Raw genomic sequence first — 13245 nt, forward strand, 5'->3', positions numbered from 1 at the left:
CAGACAAGGTCACACACATCATACAGTCATAAAAATGTACAGTATGTAAACAAATCCTTCACTCCAACCCTCCATTCCGACCAGATATCCTAACCTAATCTAGTCACATTTGCCAGCATTTGGCCCCTCTCCCTCTAAACCCTTCCTATTCATATACCCACCCAGTTGCCTTTTAAATGTTGTAATTGTACCAGCCTACATCACTTGCTCTGGCAGCTCATTCCATAGGTGGAGGTGGGTACTGCAGATGCTGGAGATTAGAGTCAAGATTAGAGTGGTGCTGGAAAAGCGCAGCAGGTCAGGCAGCATCCGAGGAGCAGGAAAATCAATGTTTCAGGCAAAAGCCCTTCATCAAGAAGCTCATTCCATACACAGACCACCTTCTGTGTGAAAAAGTTGCCCCCTTAGGTCCCTTATAAACTTTTCCCATCTCACCTTAAACCTATGCCCTCTAGTTCTGGACTCCCCCATGCCAGGGAAAAGACCTTGCCGTTTATCCTATCCATGCCCCTCATGATTTTATAAGCCTCTATAAGGTCAGCCCTCTAACAGCAACATGAGAAGGAATGGCTACATGTAATTAGGTTTTGGAGTGTAATGCTGGAGTGGAGACTGTGGGTGGAGACTTTGCAGAGGGAGTTAGATAATTATCTGGAAAATGAAGAATGTGCAGAGTTGTGGGGAGAACGCAGGAGAATGGTCCCAGGTCAGCTACTCAGTTGGAGAACTGGCAAGGCCATGGATGGGCCAAATGGCCTCCATTTCTGCTGTAACCATTCTTCGATTCTCTGCCTCAACCTGTTGTTATATGCTTCTGACATTACTTTAATCCTCCAATTATTACCAGTCCCATTTTATCTGATTTTATCATCTGAACAATTACTTGGCTACAAGTGGAGGAGCCTGCTGTCTAATTTCTATTGCTTCTGTCTGCTGTCAATTATTCAAACTGGATCATTCTTATTGGACTTGTCTGTCTATCACCATGTTGCCTGGGGATTCCAGAACTAGAGGACATAGGTTTAGAGTGAGAGAGGAAAGATTTAAAAGGGACCCAAGGGGCAACGCTTTCACACAGAGGGTGGTGGGGTATCAAATGAGCTGCCAGAGGAAGTTGTGGAGGCTGGTATAATGACAACATTTAAAAGGTATCTGGATGGGTATATGAATATGAAGGGCGGAGAGGGATATGGGCCAAGTGCTGGCAAATGGGACTAGATTAGGTTAGGATATCTGCTCGGCATGGACGAGCTGGACATAAGGGTCTATTTACATGCTATACAACTCTATGACATGTTTGTGACCTGGTCTCTTTGGAAAGCATACTAAACGCCTTCTTTACTATCCTATCTACCTGCGACTCCACTTCCAAAGAATGATGAACCTGCACTCCAAGGTCTCTTTGTTCAGCAACACTCCCTTACAATTAAATGCATTAGTCCTGCCCTGATTTGCAATGTCTTTTGGGTAGGACAACCAAGACAGATCAGAAATTGTGGAAACGTATCGCAGCAAATGTTCAGATAGATTGGAAAAGTTGTCAGATTTGATAGATTGTTCCAAGTCATGAGGTGGCTGGGACAGAGTAGAAAGGGAGAAACAGGAATGAAAATGAGAGAACAAAGATTTCAGACAATCGCAAAAGATGCAATTGTAACATGAGGAAAAATGTTTCCATACAGGAAGAAGTCAGATCTGAGGACTAAAGGAATCATTGAGTATGGGATAAAGTGGGAACAGGATACTGAGTTGGAAGATCAACCATGATGATACTGAATGGTGGTGTAGGCTCAAAGGGTCAAATGGCCTACTCCTGTTCCTATTTTCTATGTTTCCATAATCTCAGAAGTGGCCACACATTTTAGACAGAGATGAGGAGGAATTTCTTGTGTCAGAGAGTTGTGAATCTGTGGAATTCTTTACTGCAGAGGGCTGTTGAGCTGGGTCAATAAGTATATTCAAGGCTGAGACAAACAGATCTTTAATCAGCCAGGGTCATGGGGAAAAGACTGAAAATTAGAATTGAGGGCTATCAGGTCAGCCACAACCTCAGGGAATGGCAGAGCAAACTCGATGGGCAAATACTACTACTGCTCCTATGCATACTGGTCTTACGGAGAGCTAGCGCAGCCATAATGGGCTAAATGACCTCTTTTTGCACTGTAATACCTCTCTGATTTTGTGTGAATTGTTAAGACTGAAGTTGGAAAAATGTATTGTCTCTCTCTCTCTGGTCCCACTACTCCATTGGTCACAAAATAGAAATAAATGTTTTACCCAGTTACTGATATGGCTAATTATCACTGTCTCTGCATTATGTTCAGAATAAAAAGATTCATCAACCAGGTTTCATTAATAAACATAAAAATTATTGATTTATAACAATTGGTTAATTCAAGGAAGATGCAAATTGATTAACATACAAATTGAAATAGGAACATGTAAGTAACTACCCCTTCCAACACAACGAAAAATATTGAAACTTTATCTGCAGAGATTCACTGTGGGAGAAAAGACTTTGACCAAGTATTTAATAGTTCTCAGAGTTGAAGACATAAAATGATACAGATGCCTTTCAGTCTGGAGTCTTTAGACATGTAGATATGTCACTGGGATCGCCTCAGAAGCTGTACATTCAAGATATGTTAACTTTGGCTGTTTAATTAGCTTCAAACATGTGACTTGTAATCAGTGATTTGGAGAGGGAGAAATTCCCATAGTGTTCCATCAGGCCCACATATCTCCTCAGCATTTCAGATTCCTTTCGATATGAAAGTAAGTTCAATAAATGTTAACAATGGAAGCATCTTCATAATAGGGGAGGATGACACCATCAGGGAACAGGGATGAAGGAAAGGTATTTATTTTCTGTAAACTGAAAATAAATCACAGATGCGTGGCAATGAGGTACAGCCAATTATTACTGGAACTGCCCGGTCAAAACAGAGACTAGCACATCGTCTTACCTTGAAAAAAACACTCTAAAAAGGTTACTAAGTTTTTTGTCAATTGTTAATACATGGAACAAGCATTCCATCTCCACAAGGCTGTGGGAAATATTAAACAAGTATTTTGCATCAGTGTTTACTCTGGAGAATGACATGGAAGATATAGAATGTGGGGAAATAAATGGTGACATCCTGAAAAATGTCCATATTACAGAGGAGGAGGTGCTGGATGTCTTTAAATGCACAAAGGTGGATAAATCCCCAGGACTCTCAAACTCTGTGGGAAGCTAGGGAGGTTATTGCTGGGTCACTTGCTGAGATATCTGGATCATTGATAGTCACAGAGGGAGTACCAGAGCACTGAAGGTTGGCCTTCGTGGTGCCACTATTTAAGAAAGGTAGTAAGGACAAGCCAGGAACTACAGACCAGTGAGCCTGACATTGGTGGTGGGCAAGTTGTTGGAGAGAATCCTGAGAGACAGAATTTACATGCATTTGGAAAGGAAAGGACTGATTAGAGATAGTCAACGTGGCTTTCTGTGTGGGAAATCATGTCTCACAAACTTGATTGAGTTTTTTGAAGAAGTAATGAAGAGAATGGATGAGGGCAGAGCGGTGGACGTAATCTATATGGCCTTCAGTAAGGCTTTCAACAGGTTCCTCATGGTAGACTGATTAGCAAGGTTAGATCACACAGAAAACAGGGAGAACTAGCCATTTGAATACAGAACTGGCTTGAGGTTGAAGACAGAGGGTGGTGATGGAGGATTGCTTTTCAGACTGGAGGCCTGTGACCAGTGGTTTGCCACAAGGATCGGTGCTGGATCCACTGTTTAGCGTCATTTATATAAATGATTTGGATGTGAACATAGGAGGTATGGTTAGTGAGTTTGCAGATGACACCAAGATTGAAGGTGAAGCGGACAGCGACAAAGGTTACCTCAGAGTACAATGGGATCTTGATCCAATGGGCCAATGGACTGAGAAATGGCAGACGGAGTTTAATTTAGATAAATGTGAGGTGCTGCATTTTGGAAAGGCAAAGCTTAATAGTAAGGTCTTGGGGAGTGTTGCTGAACAAAGAGACCTTGGAGTGCAGGTTCATAGCTCCTTGAAAGTGGAGTCGCAGGTAGATAGGATAGTGAAGAAGGTGTTTGGTATGCTTTCCTTTATTGGTCAGAAGATTGAGTACAGGAGTTGGGAGGTCACATTGCAGCTGTACAGGATATTGGTTAGGCCACTTCTGGAATATTGTGTGCAATTCTAGTCTCCTTCCTATCAAAAGGATATTGTGAAAGTTGAAAGGGGTCATAAGAGATTTACAAGGATGTTGCCAGGGTTGGAGGGTTTGAGCTCGAGGGAGAGGCTGAACAGGCTGGGGCTGTTTTCCCTGGAACATTGGAGGCTGAGGGCTGACCTTATAGAGATTTACAAAATCATGGGCATGGACAGGGTAGGTAGACAAGGTCTTTCCCTCAGATGGGAGAGTCCAGAACTAGAGGTCATAGGTTTAGGGTGAGAAGGGAAAGATTTAAAAGGGGTTTAAGGAGCAACGCTTTCACACAGAGGTTGGTACGTGTATGGAACTAGCTGCCAGAGGAAGTGGTGGAGACTGGTACAATTACAGCATTTAAAACACATCTGGGTGGGTATATGAATAGCAAGGGTTTAGAGGGATATGGGCCAAGTGCTGGCAAATGGGACTAGATTAGGTTAGGATGTATAGTTAGCATGGACGAGTTGGATGGAAGGGTTTGTTTCCTTGCTGTACATCTCTGTGACTCAATGGTGTCCATGGAATACAGGAGTTGTTTACAAAAACAGAACGGCTGGAAAAGCTCAGCACATCTGCCAGCATCTGTGGAGAGAAATCAGATTAACTATTCGGGTCCAGTGACCCTTCATCAGCAGCAACTCCAGAGGAAGGGTCACTCAACCTAAAACGTTAACTCTGATTTCTCTCTCCTGATGCTGCCAGGCTGCTGAGCTTTTCCAGCAACTTCTGTTCTTGTTCCTGATTTGTGGCTTTTACAGGTGTTGTTTAATTCCCTGTGAAAGTAATCCGTGAGATTTGACAGTGTGCACGTTGTGGCTTTAAGAGGAATTCGGTCTCTCGAAGGCCGTGTATGACTGTGCCTATGCACTCAGCAGGTCATGGCCTGCCCTCACAGACTGCAGAGAATGGCTGACTGCTCCAGACTGCAGCCCTCATCACACTTTGTGGCCGACAGCATGAAGGGGCCCGTGGCGATGGTCACCCAGTTTTGTGACAGAATAGACTGCTTGCCCTTTCAGAGCGAGGATCCCCTCGTTTTGCCAGACGTGCTGGGGTTAGGCTGCTGCGGAGAATGCAGTGATTCACCTACTGCAGAGCCAGCGTTGTCCTATTGTGACTGGGACAGAGCTTATTCAGGATTCCTGGTGTGTGGAAGACAAAGGCTCTGCCTGGTGTTCTGCAGAGGCAGGGGGGTAGGGAGGATGGTGGAGAAGAAAGGTTTGACCCACTTGAGTTTGATGAGGGATGAAATCACAGGTTAAATCCACACCAGCAGCTGCGTGAAATAAATGATATTGATTCTCCGTTTAGAAAAATTATTGAACACCTATTTTATGTGCACAGGATTGGCAGAGGAAAAGCTCTAGGCTTTAAAATGGATTCGGTGTCCCTGTTGATTGGGTTCCAGTTCATTTTATGGGTAATTTATTTAAAGCACAGCGTACACAGAAAGAGGGACAGAGTGAATGCACCTTCACAGCAGAAGTGAGAGACAGAAATCCTTCTGAAATAAGGCAATAATTTAAATTGTTGGGAGCTGAGCAACTGCGGACGAGGCAGTGTCGTGGTAATGTCACAGGGTTAGTAATCCAAAACCTCAGACTAATGTTCACCACTGCAAATGGTAAAATTGGAATTCAATGAAAATTGGTAATAGAAGCTAGACTATGTGACTGCCATTAATTGTGTAAAAACTAATCTCAAAGAATGTGATGCTGGAAAAGCACAGCCGGTCAGGCAACATCTGAGGAGCAGTTCTCACTTTCCCCCAGTAAAAACCCATCTGGTTCACTAAGGTCGCTTGGGAAGGAAACTGCTATCTTTAGCTGGTCTGACCTACATGTGACTCCGCACCCACAGCAATGTGGTTGACTCAGCCAATAAATATTAACATAATCAGAGATGCCCTCACCCCATGAATATTTTATTTTAAATGCAGCTGCTATTCTAACCACAACCCAGTGACGTGACAGACCAATTTCTGGTGGTCCTGGGAAGGGAGGACTGTGCACAAGGAATCATGCCACCCCCTCACCCACCCACCCCCGATTGACTTCAAATCATTGCAATGGAATCTGTTACACCCACTGGAACATGGTGAGACAATCACAGGTTAGCATCACATGCAAACCTCCAACAATGCAACAGTCCGTTAACACTCTGCAACTTCCATTTATGTAGCGCCTTTAAATGTGGCAAAACACTTCAGGACTTTTCACGAAGCTATCCCAGAAAAAATACAGACTCATATAGAGATATTAAGATGGTGATCAACAAACATGATCAAAGAGATAGTATGTTCTTTAAGCAAAGAAAACGGCAGAAAGGTTTCAAATTCTAACCATAAGACATTTGAGCAGAAATAGGTCATTGAGCCGTTGCGTCTGCTTCACCATTCACTGAGTTCACGGCTGATCTAATAATCCTCAATTCCACTTTCCTGCCTTTTCCCTTCCTGATTAAAGATCTCCTTCAGCCTTCAATAAAGTTAATAACCCAACCTCAACAGCCCTCTGGGGTAAAGAACTCCACAGATTACTACCCTCAGAGAAGAAACTCCTCCTTTACTGAAATAACTGCAGAGGCCAATATCCTGTAACCCTTTATTTACATGTGCACAGTACATTAGCTGTGATCAGCCAGCTCGGAGTCAGCCTCTTAACTGAGGAGATTCTCAATCCTCTGTTAATGTCTTTTTTCTCTACTAAGGAGACTCTCATCTCCTGGTTATTTTTTTATACACTGGCTGTGACCTGCAGCTCAGAGTCAGTCCTTGAACTGAGGAGATTCTAACTTCCCTGTTAATTTGTTTTTCTTTTTTTTCTCTCTTTTCTTGACACAGTGAGAGACACAAGGCGTATAAATCTTTATTCAAATTCCACCACCAGGAAGATAGGAAACACCGGAGTGGCCAGTGACAAGCAGTGCCCTTCACAAAAGGCAATGCTGTGTGATCAAACAGTGAACTTCCTTGTTATTTTTTTTCCTTTCTCTTTTTTTATTTTCTTAAACCCCCACACTGCCAACCTAACTGCGGTAGAGCTTATTTTTTCCCCAGCACCCATGTTGTGTGTGTGCAGGCGTGAGACACAGTGAGAGACACAGGTGTATGAATCTTTATCAATTTCCACCACCAGGAAGATACAAAAACGCCCAAGTGGCCAGTGACAAGCAGTGCCCTTCAGAAAAGGCAATGCTGTGTGATCAAACAGTGAAGGGAGGGCAGGGATTCAATCAAAATAGAGTTGGAGGGGGAAATGATGCACTCCACTCCCTGCGGCGCCCATCTCTCCCAGAACAACTCCAGGGTGTTGGTGGACACCGCATGCTCCTTCTCCAAGGACACCCGGGCTGTAACATAACTGCGGAAGAGAGGCAGGCAGTCAGCCCTAACGACCCCCTCCACGGCCCGCTGCCTGGACCTATTTATGGCCAGTTTGGCCAGGCCCATGAGCAGACCCACGAGGAGGTCTTCAGACCTGCCCTCCCTCCTACATGCTGGGTGCCCGAAGATCAGGAGCGTGGGACTGAAGTGCAACCAAAATCAGAGGAGGAGGTTTTTAAGAAAATCAAAAAGGGAGTGCAAACGTCCTCACCCAATATACACCTGGTTCACGGACTCCACAGCACCACAAAACAAGCAGTTGGGCTGGGAGTCCATGAACCACCGAAATCTGCGGTTGCAGGGGACCGCTGCGTGCAGCACCCTCCACCCCAGATCCCCAAGAGAAAGGGGGAGGACTCCCGCGTAGAGAGCCCTCCAAACTTCCCTGTTAATATTAGTCAGTCAGTGCCTCTGATTGGCCCAGGTTAACATCCCCAATCTCATTGACCTCATAGTCAATGAGGTCCATCAGGTTCCAATCACTACATCATCTCTGTCTTAAATATAGGCCACTATTTATTCTGAGATGATGACATCTGGTCCGAGAGTCTCCTACAATGGAAAGTAACCTTTCTGCATCTACATTAGATTACATTCGGAGGGAATTCCACAGCTTTGGGTTTCAGTGGCTGAAGACAACACAGACATTTACTATAAACTGACCGACTCCCACAGCTACCTAGATGACACCTCCTCCAACCCTGCCCCCTGTAAAAACACCATCCCATATTCCCAATTCCTTCGCCTTCGCTGCATCTGCTCCCAGGAGGACCAATTCCAATACCAAACAATCCAGATGGCCTCCTTCTTCAAAGACCGCAATTTCCCCTCAGACGTGGCTGACGATGCTCTCCACCGCATCTCCTCCACTTCCTGCTCCTCCGTCCTTGAACCCCATCCCTCCAATCACCACCAGGACAGAACCCCACTGGTCCTCACCTACCACCCCACCAACCTCCAGATACATCGTATCATCCTTCGTCATTTCCGCCACCTCCAAAAAGACCCCACCACCAGGGATATATTTCACTCCCCTCCCCTGTCAGCGTTCCAGAAAGACCACTCCCTCCGTGACTCCCTCGTCAGGTCCACACCCCCCACCAACCCAACCTCCATTCCCGGCACCTTCCCCTGCAACCGCAGGAAATGCAAAACTTGCGCCCACACCTCCCCCCTTACTTTTCTCCAAGGACCCAAGGGATCCTTCCATATCCGCCACAAATTCACCTGCACCTCCACACACATCATTTACTGCATCCGCTGCACCCGATGTGGCCTCCCCCCGATGTGGGGAGACAGGCCACCTACTTGAGGAACATTTCAGAGAACACCTCTGGGACACCCGCACCAACCAACCCAACCGCCCCGTGGCTGAACACTTTAACTCCCCCTCCCACTCCGCCAAGGACATGCAGGTTCTTGGCCTCCTCCATCGCCAGACCATGGCAACACGACGCCTGGAGGAAGAGCGCCTCATCTTCCGTCTAGGAACCCTCCAACCACAAGGGATGAATGTAGATTTCTCCAGCTTCCTCATTTCCCCTCCCCCCACCTTATCTTAGTCCCAACCGTCAGACTCAGCACCGCCTTCTTGACCTGCAATCTTCTTCCTGACCTCTCCGCCCCCACCCCCTCTCTGGCCTATCACCCTTATCTTAACCTCCCTCCACCTATCGCATTCCCAACACCCCTCTCCCAAGTTCCTCCTCCCTACCTTTTATCTTAGCCTGCTTGGCACACCCTCCTCATTCCTGAAGAAGGGCTTATGCCCGAAACGTCGATTCTCCTGCTCCTTGGATGCTGCCTGAACTGCTGCGCTTTTCCAGCAACACAGTTTTCAGCTCTGAAGTCAACAGTCACAAGTTGTGTTTTATGAATTGGAGAGAAGCAGAGATGATACAGCAGTTTCCATGAAATAATATGTCCAAGATCTATCTTCAGGAACTGAGCAGGTACTCTGAGGCACTTGTCGAGTGTGGTGCTGGAAAATCACAGCAGGCCAGGCAGCATCCGAGGAGCAGGAGAGTCGATGTTTTGGACAGGAGCTGTTCATCAGGAACGACGCATTTGTTAGACAGAGCAAAGTTAACTGGCCCCAATGCGAGGTGTGTTGAGTCGAGGGGCTTGGAGCAAGCAATCCTGAGGCAAAGTGGGAGGCAATCCTCAGCACCCTGGCCAGGGCAGGTATGGGGATGCTCATAAAGCAGCATGGATCAGTGGTCACTCAGAAAAAGGGCAGGACATGTCTCTATTATCCCTATTGTACTTCAATGTAATCCTGACATGTGCGTTGTAAATGACCTCCCATTTCTTGCCACCCGTTGCATAAACAAACTTGAAATGATGAGAGCTGATGTGCGGGTGTTAGTGGAGTGCTAAAAGAGCCAATTTCATCTCCTGGGCACAGCCATTTTGCCTATGCCAGGCAGAGACATTTCAACCAACCAGCCAATGCTAATCAAATCAGTCCACATGGATCAGAATGAGTTGGGAGGCAGATATGGTGAAGAACATTCAGATAGAGTTTAAAGAAATCAGCAGTAATTCTTTATTGGAAATAGACAGAAACATGACAGAGTTTTTCACTCTCTGTACTGTTCTCTCTAAGTTGATTCACTTCAGTTTATGACACACACACACACATGACAGTGCAGTACAGGCCCTTTAGCCCTCGATGTTGTGCCAACCTGTGAAATTAATCTGATGCCCTGCATCATTCCATTATTATCCATAAGTATATCCAATGCCCATTTAAACGCCCTTAACATTGGTGAGTCTCCTACTGTTGCAGGCAATGTGTTCCACGTCCCTACGACTCTCTGAGTAAAGAAACTACTCTGACATCTGTCCTAAATCTATCACCCCTCAATTTAAAGCTATGTCCCCTCATGTTAGCCTTCACTATCCGAGGCTCTCACTGTCCACTCTGATTATCTTATACATCTCAATTAAGTCTCCTCTTAATCTTCTTCTCTCCAATGAAAACAGCCTCAGTTTCCTCAGCCTTTCCTCATAAGACCTTCCTTCCATACCAGGCAACATCCTAGTAAGTCTCCTCTGAACCATTTCCAAAGCTTCCACCCCCTTCCTATAATGCATTTTCTAATCCTTATGGATTACTATCTTAATGAGAAGTAATCAAAGGGATTTTGAGAAGTAATTTAATCTAATCTAATCTAATTATGGACTCTGAGAGCGAAGTCCACACCTTTATATTTGTTCACAGAGCTTCTGCCAGCACTGATTAAACAAAAAAAGGGAGGTTGCTGAATTTATGAACATTGCAAATGGCCCAGAATTTGTTGGATTGAGGGCCACAAATCAGATTTCTTGTCATTACTCTTCATTCCCAAAGATTCCTGTTTCTGAATTTACTGGGTGCAGTGAGGACAACTGGGCATCTGGGGTCTTGGTGAATAACAGGACTTGTCAGTTTATCTATGGGATTAAAGGAGGCTTCAGAGTGATCTCGACAAGTGGCAGCTGCAGTATATGGTGGAATAATGTGAAGTTTGACATGTCGGTGTGAAAAACAGAAAGGAAGAGAACTATTTAAACAGTGATATATTGGGAAGTGTAGATCTACAAAGGGATCTGGGTGTCCTTGTCCACCAGAAAATAAGAGTAGATGGGAAAGTGCAGCAAACAAATAGGAAGGCAAATGGTTTATTGGCCTTCATTGCAAGAGGGTTTGAGTTCAGAAACAGAGATATCTTACTGTAGTTTTACAGAGCATGGGTGAGACTACAGCTGGAGAATTGTGTGCAGTTTTGGTCTCTCCACCTAAGAGAGGAATGGACTTACCATCGAGGGAGTGCAGGGGAGATTCATTCGACAGATACAACAGGACTGTTGGATGAGGAGAGATTGGTTCACCTGGGTCTGTTTTCACTGGAGTTTAGAGGAATGAGATGGGATTGAAACATTCTGATTGAAACGTGTAAAATTCTAATAGGGCAGGACAGACGAGCTGCAGGGCAGGTGTTTTCCCTGGCTGGGGAGTCTGGAACTACAGCTCACAATCTCCAGACATGGGATAGACAATTTAAGGTAGAGATGAGGAAAAATCTATTCACCCAGGAAGTGGAGGCCAAGTCATTGAATATGTTCAAGAAAGAGATGGATACATTTCAGATATTAAAGGCACCAGAGACATGGTGAGAAAGTGGGAATATGGTATTGAGATAGAGAATCAGCCATGAATATACAGTAGGCTTGAAGGTCCAAATGGCCTACTCCTGCTCCTAGTGTCTATATTCCTATCATCCCACTAACCAATGAAATGAAGAAAGGTGCAGGACAGATGAAAAAGAATCTCATTCACCTAGTCCAGAGAGCCAAATTTATTTGAGATTTTTAAATTTATTTTATATTTCTTCTGGATCTCTTTCCTCTTTGTCTCGTAATTAAATATTATTTTCCTTCTCTTTCATCTGTCTCTAATGAAGCTCAAATTTGTCCTATTTCCTTACAGGAGCATTCATTAGCCCATTAGCAGAATCCATACAGTATAAAATAACAAGCCGAGTAATTTTGCTGGTAATTAATGTTCGTAGGCAGCAATCCATTGACACTCAGAGGGAGGATGAGGATGAGGGTGAGATCCTGGTTTCCAATGAGGCCAATGACAACCTCCAAGGAGATTCTGATGAAGGGTCACTGGACTTGAAACATTAACTCTGATTCCCTCTCTCTACAAATGCTGCCAGTCCTGCTGGGTTTCTCCAGCAATTTCTGGTTTTGTTTTAGTTTATTACTCTAAGCATATAAGCCACACCAGTTTCAACACTCACTGAATGCCATAAAATTTACAATTTTGGAATTCATTCACAATCCGATTGGGAATGACCCACAGATAATTGAGATGCACCACAGTGTTGGTCATTATTACAACTGACATAAGGAAGAGCATTCTCCTGCTTTGTCCTAAATACAGCACATAGAGGGAGATCAGAGAGGTTTTCAAGAAGGAGATAGACATAGTTCACAGGGCTAAAGGGATCAAAGGGTATGGGGAAAGCAGGAACAGGGAACTGAAACAGGTTTGAAGGGCTCAATGGCCGACTGCTGTTTCCATTTTCAATGTTAATGTCTAATCAGAGTTGACTTGTCAACCAATCAACCTCCTTCCCTCCTGATGTTTAAGTTGTAATGATGGTGTGAGATCTGGCGTTCTTACATTTGTCCTGATGAGTGCAGCTTCATCTCCAGGTCTCTGTTCTCAGCAAACTTGCCATTTATCAATCTGACTGGCTCAGGAGATGTCCACTTGCTTGTTCCTGTTCACTCAGCTCCCAGATGTCACTGTGACATTTCCATTGAGGAGAGGCATTAACATTACATCCTTGTCTCTTACAGTCAGACACATTGTGATCACAACTTCTCTAGCACACCTCAAAGGAACATGAGGGAGGCACTGTTCAGCCTCTCATAACTGCTCCATCATGCAAGTAGATTATGCAAAATTCACACCTTATCTCCATTTACCCACATTTGCTCTATAGCTCCTGATAACTTTACCCAACAAAGATATGCTGATCTCATGGAGCTCTCTGAGGTTGGGAATTCTTCAGCGAGTAACTCACCTCCTGACTCCCCAGAGCCTGTCCATTATTGACAAGGGCCAAGTCAGGAAT

This window comes from Hemiscyllium ocellatum, chromosome 2 (genome assembly GCF_020745735.1).
Source record: "Hemiscyllium ocellatum isolate sHemOce1 chromosome 2, sHemOce1.pat.X.cur, whole genome shotgun sequence".
In the NCBI taxonomy this organism is placed as follows: Eukaryota; Metazoa; Chordata; class Chondrichthyes; order Orectolobiformes; family Hemiscylliidae; genus Hemiscyllium; species Hemiscyllium ocellatum.